This window comes from Bos indicus x Bos taurus, chromosome 13 (genome assembly GCF_003369695.1).
Source record: "Bos indicus x Bos taurus breed Angus x Brahman F1 hybrid chromosome 13, Bos_hybrid_MaternalHap_v2.0, whole genome shotgun sequence".
Classification (NCBI taxonomy): domain Eukaryota; kingdom Metazoa; phylum Chordata; class Mammalia; order Artiodactyla; family Bovidae; genus Bos; species Bos indicus x Bos taurus.
In genome coordinates this window covers 48,512,683-48,539,526 of record NC_040088.1, presented here as the reverse complement: position 1 = coordinate 48,539,526, position 26,844 = coordinate 48,512,683, and the positions used below count along the sequence as shown (strand labels likewise).

Genomic DNA, 26,844 nt, shown 5'->3' with positions numbered 1-26,844 from the left:
GTGAAGATACTTTTGAATCTTTTACATCTGCAAAGAAGGATTTCAGCTAGATATGAAAACAAAAGGTTTCTATCATGATGTTTCTATCATGACAGAGTACTCTTGCTATGTTGGGTCAAAAATAGAGACTTACTAGATTTTTATAGTAAGAGACTGGTATTTCTCTTAGTACTTCATTCTACTGTATGATAATAATTTTCAGCTGGCTTTCCAAAGCACAGCCTACAAAAACCACCATGGATATTGTTAAAATTGTTTGCTATAGGCATATAAATACTATGAATTACCACCAGTTTAAAGAACTGCTGAAACAAATACACGACAATGAATTTAATGATTATGTATTCTCTTCCAGTGATCTCTGATTGAGTCATGGAAGAGTTTTACAAAAGATTTGCTATATAGTTAAACAGTTCATGGTTTTCTGTAAACAAATAATAAAGATTAAAAAACTGCAGCATGATATATTTTCTCATAGATATCACACTGCATATGAACAAACTTAGTTTAAAGCTCCATGGAGAGGAAAAGATTATTTATGATCTACCTAGAAAGTGTAAGAATATATATCAAAATTGATACTTTTCATAAGTGAAAAATAATGGTCATACATTTTCATAACCTGGATTGATATGCAGAAGATTTGATTGAAACCAAAAGCATTACATAAATTGCCTCCAACACACAAGAAAATTTGAATGATACTTTATTGATATTGATAAGTTAAATTTAGCATTGGTTTTCAATTTTTACAATATCCCTTTAATTTTGATGTTAGTAATTCTGAGTTGGCATGAGAGTTAACAAATTTACATAATTTGAATAGACTTTAAAACTGACAAGTTTGTTTCAAAAAAATCAGTTCTTCTAAAAAGATAAACCAGTTTTATCAATTTGAATGGCATATATTAAAAGAAAAGTATTTTTGACAGTAGATTCAGTTATTGGAAAACTTAAATATGTTTGAAACTTGGTTACACAAATCTACTTTTTCAACTACAAATTTTAATAAATCTAAACACAGAGCCAAGTATTTCAGATGAATATATAGTATCTGAACCTAATTATGCTATAGTGTTAACATATACATATTTCAAGAATTAGAATAAAATAAAGAAATCTCATTAATATTTTTATATTGTTTATAAGTAGAAATGACAACATTTTGGGAAACATGGGTTAAAGAAAATATATTATTAAAATCAATTTCACCTGTTTTTAATTTTTTCAATGTTACTATCAGAAATTTTAAAATTATATACATGACCCATTCAACTGAATAGCTGGAGACTCTGGCTACTCAAAGCAGTGTTTTTTCCAGGAGCATCAATATCATCTGGAAATTTCTTAGAAATGCAAAGTTTGAGGACCCAGCTGAAACCTACTGAACAGAATCAGAATTTTATCGAAAGTCTCTAGTTGGGCCAATATGAAATAAGAGGAAATGGATTTAAGCCTTTGCCTGAGACAACCAAAAATAAAGAAAAACATCCTTTGCCCCTGCAAAAAAAAAAGGGGGGGAGGTGGGGGAAGAGAAGGATAAAAAGGAAAATAAGGCACACAAAACATATGATATAGGAAGTAATGGTTTTCAGGGGACAAGACAATAGGAAGCTAATAAGGTGAGACTATTCCAGCTTATTGCCTTAAGAGATTTCCTGGCCAAGTCACAAAGAGAAACCAAGAAAACCCCAGGAGATTTTGAGCTGAAGATACAGAGCTAAGAGTTTAAGGAGACCAAGGCAGCTAGAGTTGTAGTAAAGAGAAGAAAGCTGTACAGACAGAAAACTCCGGATATCTGCACAAAGTCACTGGGGTATTCAGCTGAGAACTGAACGGTGTGGGCGCGGGGGCAAACTATCTGTGGCTGGGGAAAAAACTACCAGAGAGTATTAGAGGTATCACTGCCCAGGGTTCTCACAGGGCCAAATGGTCCCTGTTTCCAAGACAGACTGGAAGACCTCATAAATCAGGGGCATTAAGTACTCAGGAAGATCTTGCCTCTTTAGTGGGAAATAGTAGCCCAAGACTGAGCACTGTCCACTCACACCTACCAAGCCTCGAAAGTAAGATACAGAAGAATCACTTGTCCCAATTTACCTACGGTCCCAAAAGAAGCTCAAGAATATTTATAGTTATACAAAAATATCCAGAATCCAAAAAAGGTGAAAATAACAAAGTCTGGAATCCAGTTTTAAAAAATGCTAGGCATGCAAAGAAGCAAGAAAATCCAACACATGAGGGGAAATATCAAACAACTGAAACTGACCCAGAATTAAGACAGATATTAGAATTACCAGACAAGGATAGAGATTCAAGATTTTAATAGAGATATGACTATATAAAATACAAATCAAATTCATAGAGATAAAAAATTTACATTGTGTGAGATGAAAAATACACTGGATATGATTAATGGTAGAATAGACACTGCAAAAGAAAAGATTAGTCAATTTGAAGACACAGCAATAGAAACATGTAAAATGAGAAAGAAGAAAAAATTTAAAAAAAAATGAACAAAGCATGAATGAGCTGTAGAGACAGTTCAAGCATTCTGATATACATGAAATTTGGGCCCTCATGGCAGAGGAGATGCAGAAAATAATATTTGAAAAAATAATGATTGAAAATATTCCAAGTCTAAGAAAAACATAAGCCCAAAGAAACAAGGAGCTCAACTAACCCCAAGCACAAGAAATTTTACTAAGGCACATCATAAATTGCTCAAAACTAGTGATAAAGAAAAGAATCATAAAAGCAATCAGGTGGAGAAGAACGCAACATAGAAGAATAAAGATAAGATGACATCAGATTTTATGTTGAAAATAATGTAAGTGACAAGTCGGTGAAGCAACATCTTTAAAGAAATGAAAGGAAAACAATGTCAATCTAGAATTTTGTACCCTCAGAAACGCTTCACAAATGACAGCAAATAAGGACATTATCAGATATATAATGGAAAGAACTCATCAGCAGCAGTCCTGCATAACAAAAACGTTAAAGGAAGGCCTTTTAATCAGAAGGAAAATGCTATCAGGTAGAAATATGGATATACATAAAGGAATGAAGAACACTAGAAATAGCAATTACCTAAGTAAATGTATAACTCTTTTCTTATTATTTAAATCTTTTTAAAAGAGAAATGATTTCTAAAATAATAAAATTATGTGGAGTTAATTACATATATGAAAGTCAAGTAATACAAGGACCAAGATGGAAGTATACCATGGTAAGTTTCTTTTCTTTTTCTGTTTTTGGCCACACCCCGCCACATTGGGATCTTAGTTTCCCAACCAGGGATCAAACCCACGCTTCCTACAATGGAAGTGTGGAGTCTTAACCATTGGACTGCCAGTCAAGTCCCTGTAAAGTTCTTATAATACAGGTAAAGTAGTAATAATATCACTTAAGGGTAGACAATTAGTTCCCAGGTGGTGGTAGTGGTAAAGAACCCACCTTCCAATACAGGAAATGTAAGAGTCAGGAAGATCCCTTAGAGGAGGGCATGGCAACCCACTCTGGTATTCTTGCCTGGAGAATCCCTCGGACAGAGGAGCCCAGTGGGCTACAGTCCACAGGGTCACAAAGAATTGGACACAACTGAAGCAATTTAGCACAAAGTAGTAATAACATCACTTAAGGGTAGAGGATTAAAGATGTATACTATACACCCTAAAGCAACCACTAACATAACTAAGCACAGATAGAGCTAATAATCCATCAAAAGAGAGAAAATGGAATCATAAAAAAATGCTCAAATAATCCAAGAGAAAGCAGAAAAACAGGACAAGAGAATAAAAGACAGGATAAATGAAAAAAAAAAACAGGAAAATTACATACTTCAAATTAATGATAGCAGTAATTACATTAAATGTAAATGGTCTTAGTGTGAAAACACCAATTAAAAGATATTGTCAAACTGGAAAAATAAAAGCAAGATCCAAAATCCATACTACCTACAAGAAATGCACTTTAATATAAAGACACAGATAGGTTTAAAGAAAAAGGATGGAAAAAGATATACCAGGCTAATAGACAAAGATTTCAAAGTAAAAATTATCATCTGCTGTATATGAAGGAAGTCACTTCATAATGAAAAATATCCAGTTCATCAACAGGACATAACAATCCTAAACATCTATTCAACTTAACAACTATGCCAAACATATGAAACAAAAACTGATACAGCTGCAAGAAGAAAGGCCAATTCATAAGAATAGTCACAGATTTCAATATTGCTCTCTTGATATTAGATAGGAAATCAATAAATGTAGAAAAGATTTGAACAAGAGCCCCAGGTGATTCATTTGCACATTAAGGTTGAGAGGTACTCTTCTACCCTACTCATGACCCTACCCTGTCTTCCACCCTAGACAGTCCATATTCAGGTGAACTTATAGCAAATTTTTCTTTTGGCTTCTTATTGATATCATCATAACTGGTATAGGCATACTTCATTTTATCACACATTGCTTTACTGCACTTAATAGATACTGGGTTCTTTACAAATCAATATCCACATAAGCAGCAACCTTGCATCGATCCTGCAAGGAGATCAAAATCAGTCAATCCTAATCCTAATATTCAGGTTAGAAATCAACCCTGAATATTCATTGGAAGGACTGAAGCTGAAGCTCCAATTCTTTGGCCACCTGATGCAAACAGCCAACTCATTGGAAAAAGACCCTGATTCTGGGAAAGACAGAAGGCAGGAGGAGAAGGGGACAATAGAGGATGAGATGCTGGATGGCATCACCGACTCAATGGACATGAACTGGAGCAAACTCCAGGAGATGGTGAAGGATAGGGAAGCCTGGTGTGCTGCAGTCCATGGGGTCGTAAGAGCTGGATATGACTTAGTGACTGAACAACAACATCCATGAAAGTGTAACCTTGCATTGATTGAGTCTATTGGAACCAGTTTCCAGTAGCATTTGGTCACTTCACATCTCTGTGCTGTTTAGGTAATCCTTGCAATATTACAAACTTTTTCATAATTATATTTGTTTGGTGCCCTGTGATCAGTGGAGGTTACTACTATAATTTTCTGAAGTTTCAGCTGATGGTTAGAATGTTTTAACAAGAAATTTTTTTTTTTTTTTTTTTGGGCTATGCCACATGGCATGTGGGATCTCAGGTTCCCTAACCAAGGCTTGAACCTGTGCCCTCTGAAGTGAATGTGCAGAGTCTCAACCACTGGACTACCAGGGAAGTATTTTTTAATTAAGGTATGTACTTATTTTAGACAAAGTGTTATTGCACACCTAATAGACTACATTATACTGTAAACAAAACTTTTACATGGATGAGGAAACCAAAAAATTTATGTGACTCACTTTATTGCAATACATGTTTTATGGCACAGGTCTGGAATCAAATCTAAAATATCTCCAAGGAATGCTTGAATACTTTTGTCTGGCTTCCAGGCTAACCAGGAGTTTAGAGAAGAAAGTATTTTTAGGAAAGTTAATCTTTTAAAAAAGCGACCACAGAATTTAGAGATGGTAATGTCCAAAGAATCTGGATTTTACTCATATAGACCTAGAAAGAACACCGGCTCCCCACTTACATTTAAATTTCTTGAGACTTCAGGTACTCATCTATGGGACTATGTAAGAGCTATTGTAAAGTACAGACAATGCCTAGCACACAGCCTACATCAGAATCAACAAACATTAATTCCTTTCCCACAGTCAATAAACATTTCATGTATAGAGATTACCTTTCTAGCACATATGCTTGGAAATCTTAATCAAAGGATGGGAAAAGGCAAGATCTTCAATGGCAAAACATGCCAGTATCTTTATTCTAATCACTGAAAATCCTGACACACCACTGAATTCAGCCAATACTTTCCCTTCTCACCCTCAATGAAGAGCTTTACTTTATTTATAGTGGTCATTGACATTCTTCTAACAGCTGTTGCCTTCCATCTCATAAGGGATTAAAAAAGAAAGGAAGAAGTTGAACAGCTTTATAACAAACTTTTTAAATTGTGGCAAGTGTATAAAAATGTTGATATTTTAAGTATTTTTTTCAAATCCCATTGGATAATATCACTTGTTATTGACCTAATCACATCAAGAATGAAAAAACGGGGCTAAGAGTCAGAAGACACAGAATCCAGGCCAGACCCTAGAACCTGCTTCTTTTATGATCTTGAGTAGCACATTTTTCTTTGTGAGCCTAAATTTCCTCATCTATTAATAGAAAAGAAAAGACAAGCCAAGTTCATTGTAGAGAGTGCAAAAAGGAATTAAAGGAGGACTTCTCTGGCGGGCCAGTGATTGAGAATCCACCTGCCAAAGCAGGAGACATGGGTTCAGTCCCTGGCCTGGGAAGATTTCACACGCCACAGAGCAACTAAGCCCATGTACCACGACTATGGAAGCCCTAGTGTCTAGAGCACGTGCTCTGCAAGAAGAGAAGCCACTGCAGTGAGAAGCCTGTATATCACAACTAGAAAAAAGTCTGTACAGCAATGAAGACCCAGCACAGCCATAAATAAATAAAATTTAAAAATAAAAAATTAAATGAGATGCGTGCGAAACTATAAAAAAATTACTTAAGTACAAGATATTATTTTCAATGATCATGGTCATTGGTTCCTTCTATTAATATGAAAATCAAGAGATAACTGGGGGGTAAAAACTGTCAAATATCAAGTCACTACTCTTCTCCTTTTTAGACTTATTTGCTCGAAAACTTCCCAAATTACCACTGAAGAGATTTCTCCACAAGTAAAAGGAAATGCAGTAATAAGAAAAAAGTTTGAGTAACTTTTCTAAGACTGTATTACATAAAGCCCAAGAAATTAATAAATTTTGGCTTAACACTGGGCCAAACTTTCCCCCAAAACCCTGTTAGAAAGTTAAGAAACAGTGGTAACATTATACCTCAGTAAATCTATAGAAAGTAAAGAAAAAGAAAGGAAGGTAGGACAGAATGAAAGGGGAGGGAGGGAAGGAGGAAGAAAAAGAAGAAAGAAAACAGTGGGAATGGCGATTGGAAGATATACACATTAAAACAGCAGCAGAACAGAAACAGTCTTTCACTGAGTTAGACACAGATCTGGGACAGTCAACATCTTCAGCAAAAAGCAGACAAATACTTGAATCCTGTTCTCCAAACCAGCATGGACTTGTGTGCATGCTAAGAGAGTGTGTGTGCTAAGCTGCTTTAGTTGTGACCAACTCTTTGCAACCCTATGAACTGTAGCCTACCAGGCTCCTCTGTCCATGGGATTCTCCAAGCAAGAATACTGGAGTGGGTAGCCATGCCCTCCCCCAGGGGATCTTCCCTACCCAGGGATCGAACCCATGTCCTTTAAGTCTCCTGCATTAGCAGCAGGGTTCTTTACCACTAGCACCACTTGGGAAGCCTCACAGTATGGCAGTATGACATTAGTACCATTTATTTATTGGCTCAGTGCACTGGAAGGTCGATGTACCTTGCAGTCAGAAGCCCTAGGTTTAAATCGCAATCCTGTCACCCGCTACATAAGTGATTCTGCCCAGCTCTCCACCCCTGTGAGCTTCCATACTGCTCTTCTGTGAAATGGGAATAACACTACCTACTTCAGGTGGTGTGATTCAGTGGCATTAGTGATGTGAATGTGTTCTCCACATAAAAGCACTCATATAAGCTTGAAATCTCCTAAATGTAAATGATTATTCATGAGAAGTCATATGCATAGCACTTTAATGGCAACTTTCAATATTCACTGAAGAAGGCATTACTCTTAGCAAGAGCTGTTTGTCCTACCAGATGATGAATGATACTTTCGAGAATAATGGTAATAATAGTAGGAAACCCATCTGGAGAATAATTCTCTCAAGAATTCATCTGTTAAATTGCCTCTATCGATACAGAAGCTTAAAAAATATTAAATCCACAGGTATCCTTGTATTCACCTACGCTGAGTGGCGATAACTAATTCGTAAGCCTAAACACAATGGGGGCAACTCCTCCACAGCTCATCAACTGTCCCCAGTTCTCCCTGGAATCGAAAACAATGGGGAAAGCACTGGGAAGTGTGACAGCAGATTAAGCCGAAAAGCCATTCTGGGTTCTGGGGTTAACTCTCAGCAAGCCGTGTGGAGCTGGCAACCAAAGAGAACAAAAAGCACGGAGGAGAAAAAGGTTTGGGTGATGACTATGCAAACACAGCGGCTCAGTCAGTAAGAGTTTGCCTGCAATGCGGGAGATCCAGGTTCAATCCCTGGGTTGGGAAGATCCCCTGGAGAAGGAAATGGCAACCCACTCCAGTATTCTTGCCTGGAGAATCCCGTGGAGGGAGGAGCCTGGCGAGCTACAGTCCTTGGGGTCACAAAGAGTCGGACACGACCAAGTGACTAACACTATGCAAACACAGCGCTTAACTTTGTGAAGGGGACTTTTAGCAGACATGGGAAGGGATGGAGTAGAAAATGGAAGCAACGGGCCAATAAAGAGTTGGCCCTCTTCACCCACGGGCTCCGCATCAGGGAATTCAACCTATTGCAGATCCGCATATGTAGGATCTCATGGATTTCATGTATGTGGAGCAAAAAATATATGTGGGCCTGTAAATGTTAGCTTCCCAGGTGGTGCTAGTGGTAAAGAACCCGCCTGCAATGCACGAGATATAAGAGACACAGGTTCAATCCCTGGGTCGGAAAGATCCCCTGGAGGAGGGCATGGCAACCCACTCCAGTATTCTTGCCTGGAGTATCCCGTGGAGGGAGGAGCCTGGTGGGCCATAGTCCATAGGGCTGCACAGAGTCAGACACGACTGAAGTGACTTAGCATGCAGGCACAGATATTAGTAGCTCTACCATCCGATAAAGGATGCTACTACTTGTAGCTAGAACTAGTGTCTGTGCTCAAAATGAAAGGGAAAAGTTTTCTACAATAAATCTGCAGTTTTCTTTAAGTTCCCCACCCCCCCTAAGAAGCCTAGACATTAGGGATGGAACTAATTTGTTCATGGAAAAAAAATAATAAAGTGCTTTCACTGCCTGCTGTAACTAACTTGTGCTTTCTTCCAACTCTGGGAGAACCAAGTATAGGAAAAAAAAAAAAAAAAAAAAAGCCATGTGATGAAAGGCTTTTAGTTTTTTTTAAAAGTGATGAGGAAGTTTTTTAAAAAAACACACAGATGTTGGGTTTATATAAATAATCAAGTGAAACATTTTTCTACTGTGTAATTTTCCTGTCATGCATCTAATATGCTTTTCTTTTTCCTGGAAATTCAACATCAGAACTTTATGATGATGATTGTTTTTCAACAGATAATTGGATAATTCTGGGGTCAGAATAAGAATATAAACATATATATATGCAAATATATATCTACATATCATACACATATATCTTATTTAAAAGTCTTACATCAAATTCATTATGAGGAATGGGAAGGAAATAGTCTAACACTACTTGAAGTAAGTTCTCTCTATATTTGGGTTCACAATCTATCAATTTTTCTAGGAATGTAGTGCACAGAAGCACAAGAACATGTTATGGGGGAGATGAGAGTACACTTCGGGTGTAACAGGATGTTATTAGCCTTATTCTTAGAGCTTTTGGACTTACAATCCAATAGACTAAAAATACAGCTTTTCACAAAAAAAGCCTGTTTCCCTTCAAGTTTTCAAGCATGGAATTTCCTCGTCACAGCACACAATTCAGGAACAGAGGACTACCTTTCTACTTACCCGGCTATCAAGGGCCATGTCTGAAACAGACACACAGACGCAGACCTGGGGCAGATCATCCTTGTCAGTTTCTTCTTAAGCCCCAGAGTGATTCATCCTGAGAAGGCTGCCCTGGGTCCGCACAGACTCCCTCTGACAGAAAGCAGGCCCAGCTCTCCTTTCAAGCCTCTACTTTTCTCCAAAAATAGTAGGTTTTGCCAACCTGCTAGCCAGTATTCTTAAATCACAACCGGGCTTTTATCAGAAATACCAACGTTTGATCCTTGAAAAGCATTCAAGATAAGAGCAGTGTTGCCTACACCACACTGGATGTGAAGATGAGACTTCTGAGAGCGGCTTCAGGCACACAGATCGCCTCCAACAGATGGGGAAGTCCCTCTTCCCTCCAACAGGCCTGAAATAGAACCTCTTTCCTCCCCCAGAAACCGCTGAAAACAGCAAGGCAGACACTAGAGGCTGCTGGCTGTGACACACAGCACCAGGAAAAGAGGCTGCTCGCTGTGGAGGACAGTCCCTCCCGAGTGACAATAAGCCTGGCAGCTAGTTTCTGCAGAGCTTGGCACAGGGATAAGAAAGCCTCTTTAGAAACACAGTTGGCAAAACACTGAGTATAAAGGACACTCCGAGAAAATGTGTAATTACAGACTCAGAATCACTGTCTGGACTACATCCCCACCATACATCCCTTAGAGGACAGCGGGGGTCGTCTGCACCCCACCGGACATCCTGTAGGCACACCACTCTCCAGGCTTCCTTCTTCCTTCATTATACGCAGTGGTGCAGATGGCCACAGAAGGAAAAGCCAACCTACAAGACACTGATATGGTTGTCTCCTTGATTAAATAAAGTTGATGGCTTGGGATCCGAGTTCACACCCAGACTCTACTACTTACTGTCTTGCCTCATTTGGGGTACTTAGCCTGTGAAGGCTTCAGCTCAGAGACGGTGCTGATGAAAAGTTGCACTGCATTTCAAGCCTCAGCAAAGAGCCCGATACACAGTCCCAATCTTCCATGCTGCTGTAATCAACAGCATCACCGCCCCCACCAGTGCATCCTGTGTGCCCCGTTACACCCGGAGTGTACTCACATCCCTCCCACAACATGTTCCTGTGCTTCTGTGCTGGCAGACCCATCTCCAATTGTAAGCCCCATGAGGTCAGGATTGACTCTATAGTCTCAACACCAAGCCCACACACACACGTGCACACACATATGCGGTTAACAGGTATTTGCTGACCAAGTCAGTGAATGAACAGTCCACTTGATGATTTCACATCTCGTTTCTACATAATCCCAATTTAAAAAGCCTTTCCCCAGATGTTAATATAGATGGATAACTAGATTAAGTGAACTGAACCTGGTAACCACATTGAAATGCCGCTGGACACCAATTAAAGAGCATGGCTGAAACAAAGATCCTTTGCTCTGGATGAGTCTGTAGGAATGTAAGCTCCTACCCCAATGCTTTAAGCAGGCTCCCCTGTCTACCAGGGCAAGAAAACTGGGCTCCTTTTTAATTAGGAAGATCTATATGCAAACTTCATTTTGGCATAGAGAAGCATCCTTTCCCTTTGTTTTGCAGAATTAAAAAAAAAAAGTGGAGAGCAAGAAGCGAGGGCTCCAGAATTCATGGGGATCACCACTGAGCAGGAGCCGAACCCCAGAAACTCCTCCTGCAGCCCTGTTCCAAGGCATCCTGTTCCACTGCCTCCCAACAGCCAGCCTGCTCCATCCTGACCCTGAGGATGCCTCTTTGCGACCGAAGCTTTGGAGAGAAAAATAAAGAGTCCCAAATCGGGGTGAATCTGTGAAGGATCTCCCCGGACCTCCTCTCCTGTGTATTTTCACAGATGCAGGATCATAGCTAGGAAGTACCCGACATGACCCTCTGGAACAGCACAGACTCAAGATGACCAATTTTTCAGGATTTACACAGAAACAGACTGGCCACCCAGCACAAACTCAACTTCCTTTAAAGGTCTTTCAAAAGTATAATTTGAAGGGGGGAAAAAAAAAGCAAACATTAATTCTGTTCTGTGTATGTACAATGTCCATTTTCAAGGAAAAAGTTATCAAAACACAAGTTCATGTTTCAGTGACTTCCAAGGTGCTGCCATGGGAAAGGGAAGCCAAAATAAACCTCAAAACCTTTCCCCCGAAGTTCAAGTCTTTCAAATGCCCTCACCAGACCAGTTTCAAGACTGGTGTTTCCAAGGTTCCATTCCAAGAATCATTTTAGTTACAAGCCTAAAAATAAAAACTGTAATAGTGCATATAACATATGTCATGATTATCCCCAATGCAAATGACGGTCAAACAGGACTGGCTGACGATAAAGGCAGCAGGGCCTGCGAAGTGTGGGTTAAAACAAACAAATGAGAAAGAATCTATTTCTCAGGAAGCACCATCACAGAAGGGGAGGAAGGATTAGTTGAAAGAGGCTAAGAGAGTAAATTTCAACAGTGCTGAACACAAGAAATGTGTCATTATGCGTGGTGATGGATGTTGACTAGATTTATTGTGGTCATTTCGTAACAGACACAAATATTGAATCGTTATGTTGTACACCTGAAGCTGGTATGTCAACTACATCCCAACAAATAAAAATCAAGAAGGTAAAAAAAAAAAAAAAAAAAGGGTGGGGTGGGAAGCACAGGAAGTGAGAAGGAAAATGCAGGACAGAAACAAAGCCATGCCCTGGGAGGCCTGGGAAAGTGCACACACAGAGGGGCAGAAACAGGGCCGCAGGATGAGCCAAGGATCGGCCATCAGCCAGAGGAGGAAAAGCCAGCAGAAGCAAGCAGCAAGGATGGGGGAGAACTCACCCCATGTCAAAGGGCAGGCTGCATAGTGGGGGAGCAATTAAACACCAATGACAGATGGAGATAAGGGCATTCCAGGCAAAGTGTCCCTAAGACAACTGAAACCAGCGGCTGTGGGAGGGGCTGGGTGACGGCCACAGACCAGGAGGAGGAGGGCAGCGCATCAGAGAGAAAAGGAAAAAGGTCTTTTAAGGAGAAGGCAGCCAAAGCTTGGGGTGTGGGGTGCTGTTAGGAGGCATATGGGAGCAAAACTGTGTCCGCACAAGGAACTCACCGGCGTGGGGCAGTCTTGAGCCAAAAAGTGGCCCCTCATGGCTGCACCCTCAAAGCTCATCACCTTCTTCCTCCTACAGGGAAGCAGCTATTGCATCCAGAGCACTGAACGGGGATGAAACACTCTGAGATGCAGTTAACGTGAAATCACCTTCTGAAAGGAGCTGGGCTAGCTGAAGAAGAGTAACACATCCACTAGGCATGCTGGGCCTCTGTGTGCGCGCGCAGGCATGCACGTGTGTGCTCATTCAGGACAGGTAGGAGGGATGCCCGTGTTATAAAGCTTGACGGACCTAGAGGTGATCATACTAAGTCAGAAAGAGAAAGACTAATACCATGTGATATTATTCATATGTGGAATCTAAAAAAAAAAAAAGATACAACTGTACTTATTTACAAAACAGAAATAGACATACAGATAAAGAAGACAAACTTATGGTTACCAAAAGTGGAAAGGGGGGCAGATAAATCAGGAGTTTAGGATCAGCAGATACACACCACTATATTTAAAACAGACATCCAACAAGGGCCTACTGTTACAGTACAGGGAACTCCACTCAATATCTTATAATAACTGCTAACGGAAAAGAAGCTGAAAAACAATAGATTTATATACGTGTGTGTATAACTGAATCACTTGCTCCTTTTATACCTGCAACTAACACAACATTGTAAGTCTACTATAATTCAATTAGAAAATAAAGGAACAAAAGAGAAGTTGGCAACTGCCCTCAAGAGCCAAGACTTGAAAACAGAACATGGTAAGTGGACATTTATAACGTGCAGAGAAGTGTAATAAGGAAAAGAATTATTCCAGAGAAAGAACCCAGTGAGGACCATGCAGACAAAAGACACACAATGAAGTCTCCAGAAGGTGAGGACTTGTCCTTTAGTTTCAAACAAGTTGATCCTTTCAAGACTTGATCAGCAAGGGCACAGATCTTTGAGGCAGGCTCTTATTATTCTAATCCTAGCCCAGGCAAAGTTCTCAAAGGCAGAGCCGGTTTCCTCTTTCGTAAAATACACCCCACACCCTTGAGGCCTCCCCCTTCCTGCCACACCAGGTTATCAGCTCAGAGACCCAAACACAGTTCTTGAGGGTCTCAAAATGAAATGGCAGCAAAACCAACTGAAAGCTGAGATGCTGTCAAAAATCTAAGATTCCTGTGCAAAAGAAATGAAATAAAAGATGTGTGGGTGTGTCAATGGAGCCCTGAAGGAGATTAAAGGGCTTAGAACTGTGGGTCTAACTTGGCAATTAATGGGTCGCTGGGAGAGTTGAAGCCACAGTGGGTGCCGGCACAAAGATGAGCATCAGAATCAGAGGGTTTTATTCATGAGGAGGGCATGGCAACCCACTCCAGTATTCTTGCCTGGAGAATCCCATGGACAGAGGAGCCTGGTGGGCTACAGTCCACAGGGTCACAGAATTAGATATGACTGAAGTTGATTTAGAGTGATCACAAGTGATCAGAGTTTATTTTAAAATCTCTCCTAGAACAAAGGGACTGAAGCTGACTCAATTCCTATAAAGCACTGGATTTATGCTTGTAGCTGCTAGAGGTCATTCGTTCACCTCCATTCACAGGAATTAGGAGACAAGAGGCTTTTAAGTGGGCTTCCTTGGTAGCTCAGTTGGTAAAGAATCTGCCTGCCTGCAACGCAGGAGACCCTGGTGTGATTCCTGGGTCGGGAAGATCCGCTGGAGAAGGGATAGGCTACCCACTCCAGTATTCTTGGGGTTCCCTGGTAGCTCAGACAATAAAGAATCTTTCTGCAATGCAGGAGACCTGGGTTCCATCCCTGGGTTGGGAAGATCCCCTAGAGGAGGGCATGGCAACCCACTCCAGTATCCTTGCCTGGAGAATCCCCAGGGACAGAGGAGCCTGGTGGGCTACAGTCCACAGGATTGCAGAGAGTCAGACACAACTGAGCAACTAAGCACAGCACGTGCTTTTGAGTGCTGGGCAGGAGTCAGGGAACTGGGGGGCTCCAGTAGAGACAGGTGTGTCTACAGGCACATGCAAAGCCTTCTCTTGTTAGGATATGAACTCAATATTTGATCAACCTTACCAAGCCTCTCCCATCTTCCTGGCCTCACACCCTCCTCCTTGGCTTTATTTGAGCAGACATGGTGACACCACCAACAGGATTACACAGAAAGCTCTCTGAAGAGGCACCTTCACACACACACACACACACAAATGCTGCCTCTATTACAGCCCTCACATTGTACTTGCTTCTGTCTGTTGTTTCTGACCTGGGAGTCCATCCACGGCTAGACCCAAGCCCTTTTTCATCTTCAGGTTCTCCAGGCCGGCTTGCATGTAAACACTCAACCTAAGATGCACTGAAGTAAACCAAAGAGCTAAGTCATCTTGGGTAAGTAACAACTTCTTGGAAACTCCAGTTTTCTCAAGGATAAGATAAGGGGTGTGGGCAAAGCACAGACTGGCTCTAACAAATGCAAAATACCCTAAATCTTCAGAAAACAAAAGCGCACAGTCAGGACATACATTGTAACTTTTATATATTTCACGCAACAGAAGAATATATATGATTAACCCTGATGAATATGGCAACTTAAAAAATAAAAAAACCCACTTAGTTTTACCATGCGACCTGTTTCTTTGTTAGTTACCGAAATACAAAAGCAGCCTAGGTTTTCAGGAGGGAAAATCTATATACATGGTGGTCATCCTCAAAAAAAAAAAAAGGTATGGGGAGGGGGGAATGTTAATTCTGACATTTCCTTTTCTCCCCTGAGACCCTCTATCTGGAATAACATTGACATAACAGAAACAAACAAGACTCTTTACAATGGCTACAGTTTAACAAAGGCGTCTATGGATTTTTACCTTCCTGGGTTTCTGCACAAAAGCAGCAAATGTAAGCACAGTTGCCCCAGCAGCTGGCAAGTTCTCTCCCATACGCGAAGAAGTTGTGGAGCAGCTGGGGAATGCAAGATGCTTTTGAACAAGCTGCTATGTGATCCAAAATAAGGCTGCCTGTTCATCTTCCCCACAATGGAAGCGACAGCCCAGCGCAGGTCTGGCGCATGCCCCGCAGCTGCTTCTTTCTTCCGCCCTGGAAACTCAACAAGTAGCTACAAATGAAGCGAGATGCACAAAAGGGGAGAAACCTTGCTGCTAACCCTTTGCACGCCATCCCCTGGTTATAGACACGCAGCTCATTCACACCCAAATGGAAAAATCCATGTACGGCTTTCAAGGGCAATCCCACCCTGGACTCCACTCCATGCCCTTCTTGGTAACAACTTTCACTATTGGGTGGCATTTAATAATGTTATAAGGTCTCCAGTCCTTCACCCAGGATGCTTATTTAAAAGATAAATGCAAAAATCAAGAACTAGGAAGCAGCAATGTTCAGGAGGCTTTCATCAACAACTTGACATAGTACACTTAAAAATAACTATTTCTCCACTTGGCTAAATCGAAAATCTTCCAAGTTTTGGGTTTTTTTTTACCATATGAAATAGTTATCCTGGATGTTCACTCATTGTGTAGCTTAACTGGACGTAACCAGATGCCTCTCTGCCACCTTCCAAATGTTAGTTTGGCAATTTGGGCATCATATACAGTTGACCATATTTGAGCAAACAGTTTTAAAATGTTTAAAACTCTCCTCCCTCCCTGATCAATTCTGTGGCTCATCTTTAAACAGACTCCAGAAAATGTTCAATTTTCCAAGTATATTCCAGAAAGTATTCTATTTTCCCGCTTGCCCGGATCAGGCCAGCACAATTTTCACAGACATAGAAATTTTCTTTAGCGTTGTCAATGGCTAGTGAAGGCACAAAGAGAAGACCTGCTTCCTTTTCTCCAGCTTGTTTGGTGGTTTTGAGGGCTTTTTTTTTTTTTTTTAAGTCCTGTCCTCTTGGCCACGGGATACTGGCTTTGAATTTAAAAAGAAAGAGGAATAGCTGGAACATTGGCCACAAAATTACACAGTGGTAACACGAGGAGGAAAACCAGTCGGTTCCAGAGCTCCTTGTAAATTCTTTGGGCGACTAGACAAAGTTTTCCATCATTACCACCCCCACCCCCAAGACAGACACACACGTAACACTTGCTGACAAAAAAGAATATCTAAGTGCATTACCTTGCTGTATGAATGAAGAAGATCAAGTTAACTCTCAACTATTGTACCTCTCCACACAAGGGAAGAGAAGATTCTGTTCTCAAACCTCATTATTAGTTAACACTTGTTGAGCGGCTACTATGTGTTAGGATCTGTGCTACTAAGTGCCTTATAGGAATGATCACATTTAACCCTTGCAGCTTGAAACCAGGCAATGCTATGATTGTGGTGGTGTTTAGTTGCGAAGTAGAGCCGGACTCTCTTGACTGTGGCCCTTGAGGCTCCTCTGCTCATGGGATTTCCCAGCCAAGAATACTGGAGTGGGTTGCTATTTCCTTCTCCAGGAGATCTTCCAAACCCAGGGATCAAACCCACGTCTCCTGCTTGGGCAGGTGGATTCTTTACCCTTGTGCCACCTGGGAAGCCCCAGCATTACACACCAATAGACGTGGAGGCAGCAGAGGTAGCCGGCCCTTAATCATCATGCCTCGCTGTCTGCACAACTGGCAGTGCCCTAGGATATTCTGAGTCAGGAATGTCATTCCAGGGTTTCAAACAACATTTTTCTCTGAGACAACACACTTTCAGTACACTCAAGACAACACCACCGTCTCATATCATAAACTGGAGTTCAATAAGGCTTAAAGATGTGATGATCTCAGATGCCTAACAGGAATTTCAAAGTCATAACCTACTAGTTATGACTTTAATTAATGAAGGTTGGTGCATTTCCAAGGCAGACTTCATTTTAAACACACATGGCAGCAATGTCAAGAGCTTAGATGGGGTAGGAAATGCAGCCCTTTTCCTGCAGGAAGGCCAACGGAGCTGCGAGCTTCCTAGACAGAACTCCTAAGCCTAGGCCCACCTGCCTAAAAAGACGCCTGCAGAGGCAAACCGCAGCTGTTTCTGCCTCTCTCTGGTGCTGTCAGATGACTCTAAGCAGTTTAGTTGTCTTCATATACCTTAAGCTTTAAACTAAGAGTTGGGGGAGTTCCCTGGTAGCCTAATGGTTAGGGTTCTGGCTTTCACTGCCAGAACCCATGGGCCTGGGTTAAATCCCTGGTTGGGGAACTGAGATCCTGCAAGTTGCTCTCCGTGGCCTAAATAAATCAACTTGGTTTAGGGGAGGCCCTGAGCCACACAAAAGTCAGCCACAGGTGAAGTCAATCTAATCCTAATAACTAACACCATCAAACCGAACCCAGGCTTAGAGCTTGTACCACTGACTCTGCAATCACCGATCCACGCCTCTCGAGGGGCAGCCTTTGGCGTAGGAACTATGACTAGCAAACGAACGGTACTCTTTGGAGCGAGACAGACTCTCGGTGCTGGAGACCTCTTTGAACCCGTTTCCCTATCTTTACGGTAGAAGTCATCTTTCTGCGGGAGGCTTAAAAGTGAACGGTGACGATCCTTCCTAAGTGGACATAAGAGTCTCGTACAGAAGGCCTTTCCCTACTTCAGAAGGGAGTGGCGGCAGATAAGAAAACGTGAAATCTATCCATAGATTACGGCGGGATTCGGTTTCACACCAGAGCGGAGCGCCCCGGGTTTCTCCTGGGCAGCACCTCCTCTGGCGTCCTACTCTCGGGAAGCGTCTGTCGCACAGGGAGATAGATGCTGCCCCTGCCATCCCAAGGACAGGCTTGTGCCTAAGTCTGGGGTTTGCACGCAGTGACCACAACCTCGGAGGAGGACAGGAGCTCTCCTCTTTCTCCCGCCGTCCTCTCCCCTCGGCGGAACTTCCAATTACAACAAACCGTCAGGACTGCACCGGAGCTGTAATGCCGACGCCAGAAGCGCTTAACCTCGCACCTGACCCAGATTGCCGCCTGAACTGGAGCCGCCGGGTCGCTGCCTCACAGTAATGCAATTACCGCCTTCTGGAGCTCCCCTCAGGGTACCGGGAGGCGGCCGCTGTCACCCCAGGACTAAACCCCTCCCTTCCGGGAGCCTGCGCGGAGGGGCGTGGCCCGGCGGGCTGGCAGGGCGCGCGGCGCCGGCACTTCCCACCGCTGGGGCGCGACCCAGGGACCCCGAGGAAGGCGCCCGGGGACCGCTGCTGCCCTCGCCCTCCGCCCAGGCGGTGAGACAGGGAGGCCAGCAATGTCGCAGTTCTGGGCACACGCTTGTCCCTCCCCGGGCCGCCCCTTCCTCTCCCCTCCTCCCCGCCTAACGGGCCGCCTCGCTAACTTCCAGAAACTCCGCGGAGGGGAAGCCTGAGCCGGCCGGTGCCGCGGGGCGGCGCGCGCCCGGGCGCGCCGGGGACGGAAGTGGGTGGGAGAGGCTGCCGCGCCGCGCCTTTGTTGTTGCTCCGGGACCCCGCGGGCTCCCGCTCCCGGGAGCGCCCCATCGCGGCGGTCCGGGGATCGGCCTCCCCCTGCAGGACCGCCCCAAGCCCAAATCTAACTAACCTCACCTCCAGCCCCCGGGGGAGGGCGCGCCACGGCGCGTCCTAGTGTCTGCCCGCCGGAGCTCTGCGCGGCTGATCCCTGCCCTCGGCCACCGCGCAGAGGGACGCTCCTCACCTTCTTTCCGAGCTTCCCCCAGACTTCCCGGGGCACAGCTGCCGCTCCCGGCCCAACAGCCGCTGGGCAGCCCGGACTCTCGACAGCGCCGCGGCCACTCCCTGGCTGCTTTCCCAGAACGAGGACCGGGTCCCCCTCCCGGGATGATTCACAGCTCCTCACCTGGAGCCTCACTCGAGTGCCCTCCCTCCTTCGGCCGGCGCGGCGATCGAGAGCGGGCGCCCTCTGCCGGGCCACCGGCCAGAGCTTCCCCGGGCCGGAGCGGGTCGGGAACATGGAGCCCGGCCGAGCGCAGGGACTCCCGCGCCTCCCACCGCGGCCACCCACGAGAGTACGAGCCAGCGCGCCCGGACTGTCCGGGGCCGTTATGCGCGAGCTGGGCCCGACCCCGGCCCAAGAGGACCAGGGCTGTCCCTGTGCCCCGGGGCCACTGCGCGCCCCACTCGCGGCCCGGCCGGTCCAGCCCTGCTCCCCGGAGGCGTCCTCAGGAACCCACCATTAACCGCGTGCGCAAGACGAGTTTTAAAAAGCCCTGGAAAGTCAGTTTTACTGTGTCAAACAAAGTTTGGGTCTTGATTCTCAGTAGCCCTCTTCTGCCCGAATTAAAAGGGTCGGAGGAGAGGGTAGTGGCCTTAGCACATCCCTGAGTTCTAGGACTCGGAAGACGCTTGGGGCAGCTTCAGGGACAGTCGCAGTCCCGGGGGACCCCGAGGTCGGCCGGCGTGTCCAGCCAGGGGGGAGTGGCCTGGCCAATGACTCGCTCTTTCGCCCGAGTAAACACTTCCAGCAGGTGAGCCTATCCATCTCCCCCTACCCCAGATACTGGGTACAACTTTGGAGAGGGGCCAGGAGGAGCCGAGAGGGCACCCACGCGCGAGGGTCCGCGTCCCCTGCCCAGCGGGTTCACCCGCGCGCCCGGACTTCCCGCACTCACCTAGCCGGCGCGCTCGCCCACCTGCCTGCCGCCGGCGCAGAGTTCCCCGCGGTGACGAGGGTGGCGGGGGCGTGGAACACTGGTCCTTGCGCGAGCTGGCTCTCGGCGAGGGGCTCAAGAGGGTCTGTCCGGAGCTCCGTCGCCACAGCTGCAAGAGCAGACGAGTTGCGAAGAGGGTCAGGGCCCAGCGAGCGCCTCCTTCCCCGAGAGCGGGCGCGCGAGTCCCGGAGCGGCGGGCGGGCGCCGGGTATTAATTGTAGGGCCCCCGGGTGTCGGCCGCCGGGCGCTCTGAGTGGCTCGGACCGCGCGCCAGGCCAGCCGGGCCTGGGCGACCCACCCCCTTGGCGCGCACCCGCTCCTGCCGGGGAACGCGCGCGCGCGCGCGCGTCCGGCGGCTCCGGGCCCCAGGGCTAGCCGCGCTCCTGGGGCTCCAGACCTGCTGCCTCTCTGAGGCCGGAGGGGCGTCACTGACCTTAGAGACCAGGAACTGGAACTCCGAGTGTCCAGTCGATCCAGGGATAAAACCCAACAAGGTGTGCGAACTTTGTAGTCACAGGCGCTCCGGGCCGGCTGTCAAGGAGACCGTCCTGGCCCCTCCAGTCACAACTGTGAAAGTCACGTCACCCTCCGACCTGCGGGTCTAGACGAAAGACCTTTCCTTTCTCCGCCCGCCAACCCAAGTGGTTCTCATACTTAACTTTCGCTGCTCAGAATCCTCCGCCCACCTCCACCTGAGATTTGTTGAAACACTTGTCGCGAAGCCCCGCCCCATTTTCCGATGCTTTACATCTGCCAGGGCGGAGAACTTGGCTTTTCTAACAAGTTCCCAGGTGATGCTGAGGCAGTTGCGAAGATTAAACGAGTTAATAAAGTTCGTGGAGTAGTTGGTAATCTGTAAAGCAGTAGGTAAATTTAGGTTTGTGAAATCCACACTTGCTATTCGTCTGTTTCACTAGCTTGCGTTGGCATGTGATTTCCATCCAGCCCCTGCTGCTTTTCCTCTGAGTGTTAGACTCTTTCCCTCTTGAGTAGGAGGAACACCATAACACCAAGTTATGCACAGCAGCCCCCATCAGGAGAATGAAAGGTGAGTGTATTATTGATAGTTTTCTAGGGCTGCCTAGTAACTACCACAGGCCATGTGGCCTGGACCACAGAAACTAATCTTTTCACAGATCTGGAGGCTGGAAATCCAAGATCAGGTGTCAGGAAGATTGGTTTCTCCTGAGGGCTCTCTACTCGGTTTGAGGGTAGCGGTCTTCTCTGTGCTTGGCATGGTCTTTTTTCTACCTGTGTCTGTCTGTGTCCTAATCTCTGTTAAAGACACCAGTCATAGTAGCTGACAGTCCACCCATGAGACCTCATTTTAAGTAAGTTACCTCTTTATAGACCCTGCCTGCAAACACAGTCACACGCTGAAATGCTGGGAGTTAGCACTTCAGCAGATGAATTTGGCAAGGGGTGGGGGACCACAACTCAGTCCATAACAACAGTGAGCTTCACTGCCCCTAACACCCTAGAACAGAGCTTGAGCTTCAGCCTCCCCTCCTCCCTCCTCATCCCTCTGCCCTCCCCTGGAGCTGATGTGCATGTGGACTCAAGTGCAATCATTCAAAGCTGGAAGGACTCAAGGCCCAATAATGAAATAGCCCTCTTAGCTCAGGGTCCTCAGAAATACAATCAGTACAACAATCCAGTGTGTCAAAGGGATATAGCAGAATCTATGAGCAATTTGGAACCCCCTGCCCACCAGGCATTTCAGAACCAGCCCTTTATAGTTTGTTAATGACTGAGTAGAGAATCACCCTTACCTTCTTCATTCTGCCATTGTTGGAGCTATGCCCTCTGCCTGGCACCTGTGCCATCTCCAGAAGTCTCCTGAAGGAGGGACTGTGTTGGATAAATACAATAAAGACTCTCCACTTCTCCAGCTCTCTGGTGGCATTTAAGCTAGGAAAAACTGGAAGAGCAAAGACAAGGCAACTTGTGCAGATCCCAGGCTCACCAGAGCCAGCTGATCTCTAGCAAATCAGTAATAACCCTGAATCTGGGGCCTTCTCTGAGCCTTATTTCCAATCTTCTGCTGGTTTGATCTTTGCCTGTGGCTTCATCTAACACCAGGCTAGACTGCTCCCTAATCTCCATATGCAAGTGGCTATTAAAATCAGTCTGGGCACTCCAAACTGGGCATATCCAGCACTGAACTCCCTTCCCAAAACTTTGTCTCCCCACCCACATCCTCCTGCCAAGTGGTAAGCACAGATGCCCATCCGAGACTGGACCTGCTTTAAGCCACTGGCCACTGTGTCCTCGATGCCTCACAGAGGGCTCCCTGCTTTTCCATTCCCACCACTATCAGCCCAGTAGGATCCTTTCTACGCTCTCTTCTCTGGGTTTCTGCACTCACCCCCTAACTAGACCTGCTGCCCCAACCTGCTTCTTGGCCAGCATCATCCACACTGCTCTTTTAGGGATCTTTCAAAACCAGAAACCTCTTTATCCTGTTAGTGGGTTACCTTTAGGTTTCAGGAGAAAATTCAAGCATCTTTGTTCACTTCCTTCTGAAGGCTCATCTCTGACCATCTCCTTATCAGTGCCCTTCACTGGAGTCATAGGGACCACTCGCTCACAATGCCTGCAGACTCGAGAGGGCCCCTACTCTAGAAACACAAGCACCTATGACTCTCTCAGTCTATGGGGACAGTGTCACTCCTCCTTTAGCCTCCGCTAGAGAGTCATCAGGTCTAGGAAGTGCACCCACTCCATCCTGAATTAGGGAGCACCCCAGGGCACATCACAGAACTTAGGACACTGACCAAGAGTCCTGGGTCTTCTGCATCCTCTGTTAAACCATGAGGTTCTGGACGGCAAGAACCCTATCTATCCATTTTTGTACGCTTAAGTCTAGACTGGACTGGATGCTCAAAAATAAAAGTTTGCCTTCAGGAATGAATTAATTCTTAGAAATTCAGAGGATTTAGTCAAACTTGGCATCTGTTAGCAAGTATTTTATTTGGAGAAAGCTTCACTTTCTCTGACAATATTTGTGAACTTCCTGCTTGAATTATAGGTTCATTCTCTAGAATCTCTAATTAACTTCTATGCTAAATACCCAGGGTACCTCAGGGATTTTCAAGCTGCTGGTCTCGAAATCAATTTTGTGCATAAAGATGAGAATTTTTAAAAAATGAAACAGAATTCGAATTTAAAAATACTTGAGCGTATCCTGTCTAGTAAGAGTTAGTATTGTTTTCATGAAATTTTTGTTAACTATAATTGTGAGTTGTGTGTGTGTGTGTGTGTGTATCTGTGTGTGTGTACAGGGTTATTGTGTCATCCAATTTATCCCTCCCTGTAGGTCTTAGTTAAATGCTAATTATCTTAGCAGGGCTGGAGTTGGGCTCACCGGACGACACATATTTATAGAGACAATGGAAAGGGGAGTCATTAAGCAAAGAACATTTTCTGGAAGGAAATTCTGAGCCAGGTTTTTAATCCAGCAATTGGCCAGTGGAAAGTAAAACATAGGGCTCTTTCTGCACACATTAGGTGCCACATTAATGCTATGATTGACTGGTCTGTGTGTGGAGATATGTGTGGGAAGTTCTCTTGGCTGGACTCTGTCAAGGAGTCATGAGAAATGAGATCAGTGACTCGGAGCAGAGGAGAGAGGCCTGGGTTGTGGCCAGACCTGGCCCCGAGGTTTCCAGACATGAGCAGGAGGTGCTGTGACATGGGATTTCTTAACCTGGTTTTCATCACAAATGTTCCAAGATCAAATGTTATGAAGTTAACCTTTGCTGAAATAAAAATACCAATTTCCCTGGGTTAGAATGGGAGATGTAAGTGCTCAAAGCAATGAATTCAGATGAAAAGTCGAATTTTTCTCATCTCTGGTAGCTGACTCGTCTGGAAAGTCCATGGAGAGAAGGGCCAAAATGCGATAGGATTATGTAACAGGGAGAAGTAACAAGTGGCCCTGATAAAACTATAACCTTGAGAGTTCTGCCAAATATTTCCATCCATATTAAATGCCTTTTACTGAGGAACCTAGATCCAGTCCACAAACATTTAGAAGACAGTGTTCTCACTCCCTAAAGTTTAGAATCTGTAAAAGAAGGTTGCTGTGTAAATAAAGAATACACATTATTGCTTCTATGTTTTTTCATTGCTTAAGTCATTCTGATCTGAACAGATGAAAAGAATAAATACTTGGGCCAGCAGGATGTAGACAAGATTTGGGGAAGGTTTTTAATCTTAAAATTTTTTTTAGATTTCTGATTGAGGTAACCTTAGTTTATAACATTGTATGTTTTATGTGCACAACTTTCTGTTTCTGTTTTGATCTACCCTGCGATTCATGGGGTCGCAAAGAGTCGGACACGACTGAGCTACTGAACTGAACTGAACTGATCTGCATGCTCACCACCAAAAATTTAGTTTCCATCAATCATCATACAGCTGATCCCTCTTACCCCTTCCTCTCTGTTGTCTGTATCTACATGTTTGTTTTTGTTTGATTTGTCTACTTGTTTTGTTTGGTTTTTTATATTCCATATATGAGTGAAATCATATGGTAGTGAGATAAGATTTTTAAAAAGAGAAACAAATAGACTGGACCAGAGATAGCCAAAACTGTAATGAAAAAGAAATTCTAGAGGACAATCTCTATTCTCTTGCTTCTCAATAGAAATACAGTTAGCCACAAATATTATAGAATTATATTTTAGATTTGAAAGATGGACAAAATCTGAAAGAAATCACACTGTAGCAAGCATGAGTTTTAACAAAACTTTAAAATGGGTTCCAGATTCTTCTTTCAGCTTTTTAAAACACACACACACCCCAGGATGGGCTGGAAAAAAATGTGGTTTCAAAAAATTCCTGGGGACTGAAATATTCTTTGATATTATTTATAACACTGGCCAAGTCTCAACCATCTACACTAACTAGATGGGTGTTAGTTGAACTTTTCCTCTAAATACAGAGAAGATTCTTTGTTCACATATCACCCTCCACTCCTTATTCTGTGTAATTTTATAAGTAATAAACCCTTCTTTAATTTCTTGAAAATTACTGGTGGTTTGGGTGCCAATAGGAGTATTGGTAACTAAAATAAAATGTTGTTTAGTTATTGGTAACTAAAATTACTAATAAAAACTGAAAATATAGATGGGGCAGAACTAGTTTAACAGAAGTTGCTAATTTCCTTCAAAATAGTCCATTTTCTAGTTCATCACTGTATTTACCTGCTTCTCCATCCTCTGAGAGTTGCAGAGCCAACCTGCTTGGATTCAAAGCTGTGTTACCTTTGAATTACTTTTAACCTCTCTGTTCCTCAGTTTCCTTAGCTATAAGTTGTGGGTAACAAGAATACTCCCTTCTGAAAACTTTTATAAAAAATTTAGACAGTGTGATTGATAAGGGGTTAATATCCAAAATATACAAACAGCTTACACAACTCAATATAAAAATAAAAAAAAAACTAAATAACCCGATAAAAACATAGGCAGAAGACGTAAATAGACATCTCTCCAAGGAAGATGTACAGATAGCCAACAGGCACACAAAAGATGCTCAGCATCACTAGTTATCAGAAAAATGCAAATCAAAACCACAATAAGTTATCACCTCACACTGGTCAGAATGGCTATCATCAAAATGTCTAAAAGCAACAAATGCTAGAGAGGGTGTGGAGAAAAGGGAACCCTCCTACACTGTTGGTGGAAATGTAAATTGGTACAGCCTTATGGCGAACAGTATGGAGGTTCCTTAAAAAACTAAACATAAAGTTACGTTATGATCCTGCAACCCCACTCCTGGGTATATATTCAGAAAAGACAAAATCTCTAATTTGAAAAGATACATACACCCAATGTTCATAGTAGCACTACTGACAATAGTCAAGATATGTCAACATAAGAGTCCATCAGCAGATAAATGTATAAAGAAGATATTGTATGTATGTGTTCTCAGCCGCTCAGTCATGTCCAACTCTTTGTGACCCCATGGACTATATAGCCTGCCAGGCTCCTCTATTCGTGGAGTTTTCCAGGCAAGAATACTGGAGTGGGTTTCCATTTCCTACTCCAGGGGATCTTCTGACCCAGGGATTGAACCCACGTCTGTTGTGTCTCCTGCGCTGGCAGGCAGATTCTTTACCAAGGTACCACCTGGGAAGCCCATAAAAGAATGAAATGATGACATGGTCAGCAACATGGATGGACCAGGAGATTATCATACCGAGTGAGGTAAGTCAGACAAAAGCAAATACTATGTGAAATCATTTATATGTAGAATCTAAAAAAAAAAATACAAATGAATCTATATACAAAACAGAAACAGACTCACAGACATAGAAAACAACCATATGGTTATCAAACGGGGTAAATTAAGCGTATGGGATTATAGAGACAAACTACTGTACATAAAGTAGATAAGCAACAGGGAACTATATTCAACAACTTCAAATAACCTATAAGGGAA

General features: G+C 44.0%; 1 protein-coding gene across 2 annotated transcripts in view; it reads right to left on the bottom strand.

Annotated features, from left to right (window-relative positions):
• SVIL (supervillin) overlaps nt 1-20,679 on the bottom strand; it is a 255,948-nt gene extending 235,269 nt beyond the window's left edge. The window contains exon 1 of one of the 2 annotated variants that reach the window (XM_027559758.1): nt 20,359-20,679. The gene's annotated coding sequence lies outside the window, so the exon portion shown is untranslated. Of the gene's footprint in view, nt 1-19,424; nt 19,600-20,358 lie in introns of those variants that run through there. The other variant, XM_027559759.1, reaches the window with a different exon arrangement.
• Between the last annotated feature and the right edge of the window lie 6,165 nt (nt 20,680-26,844).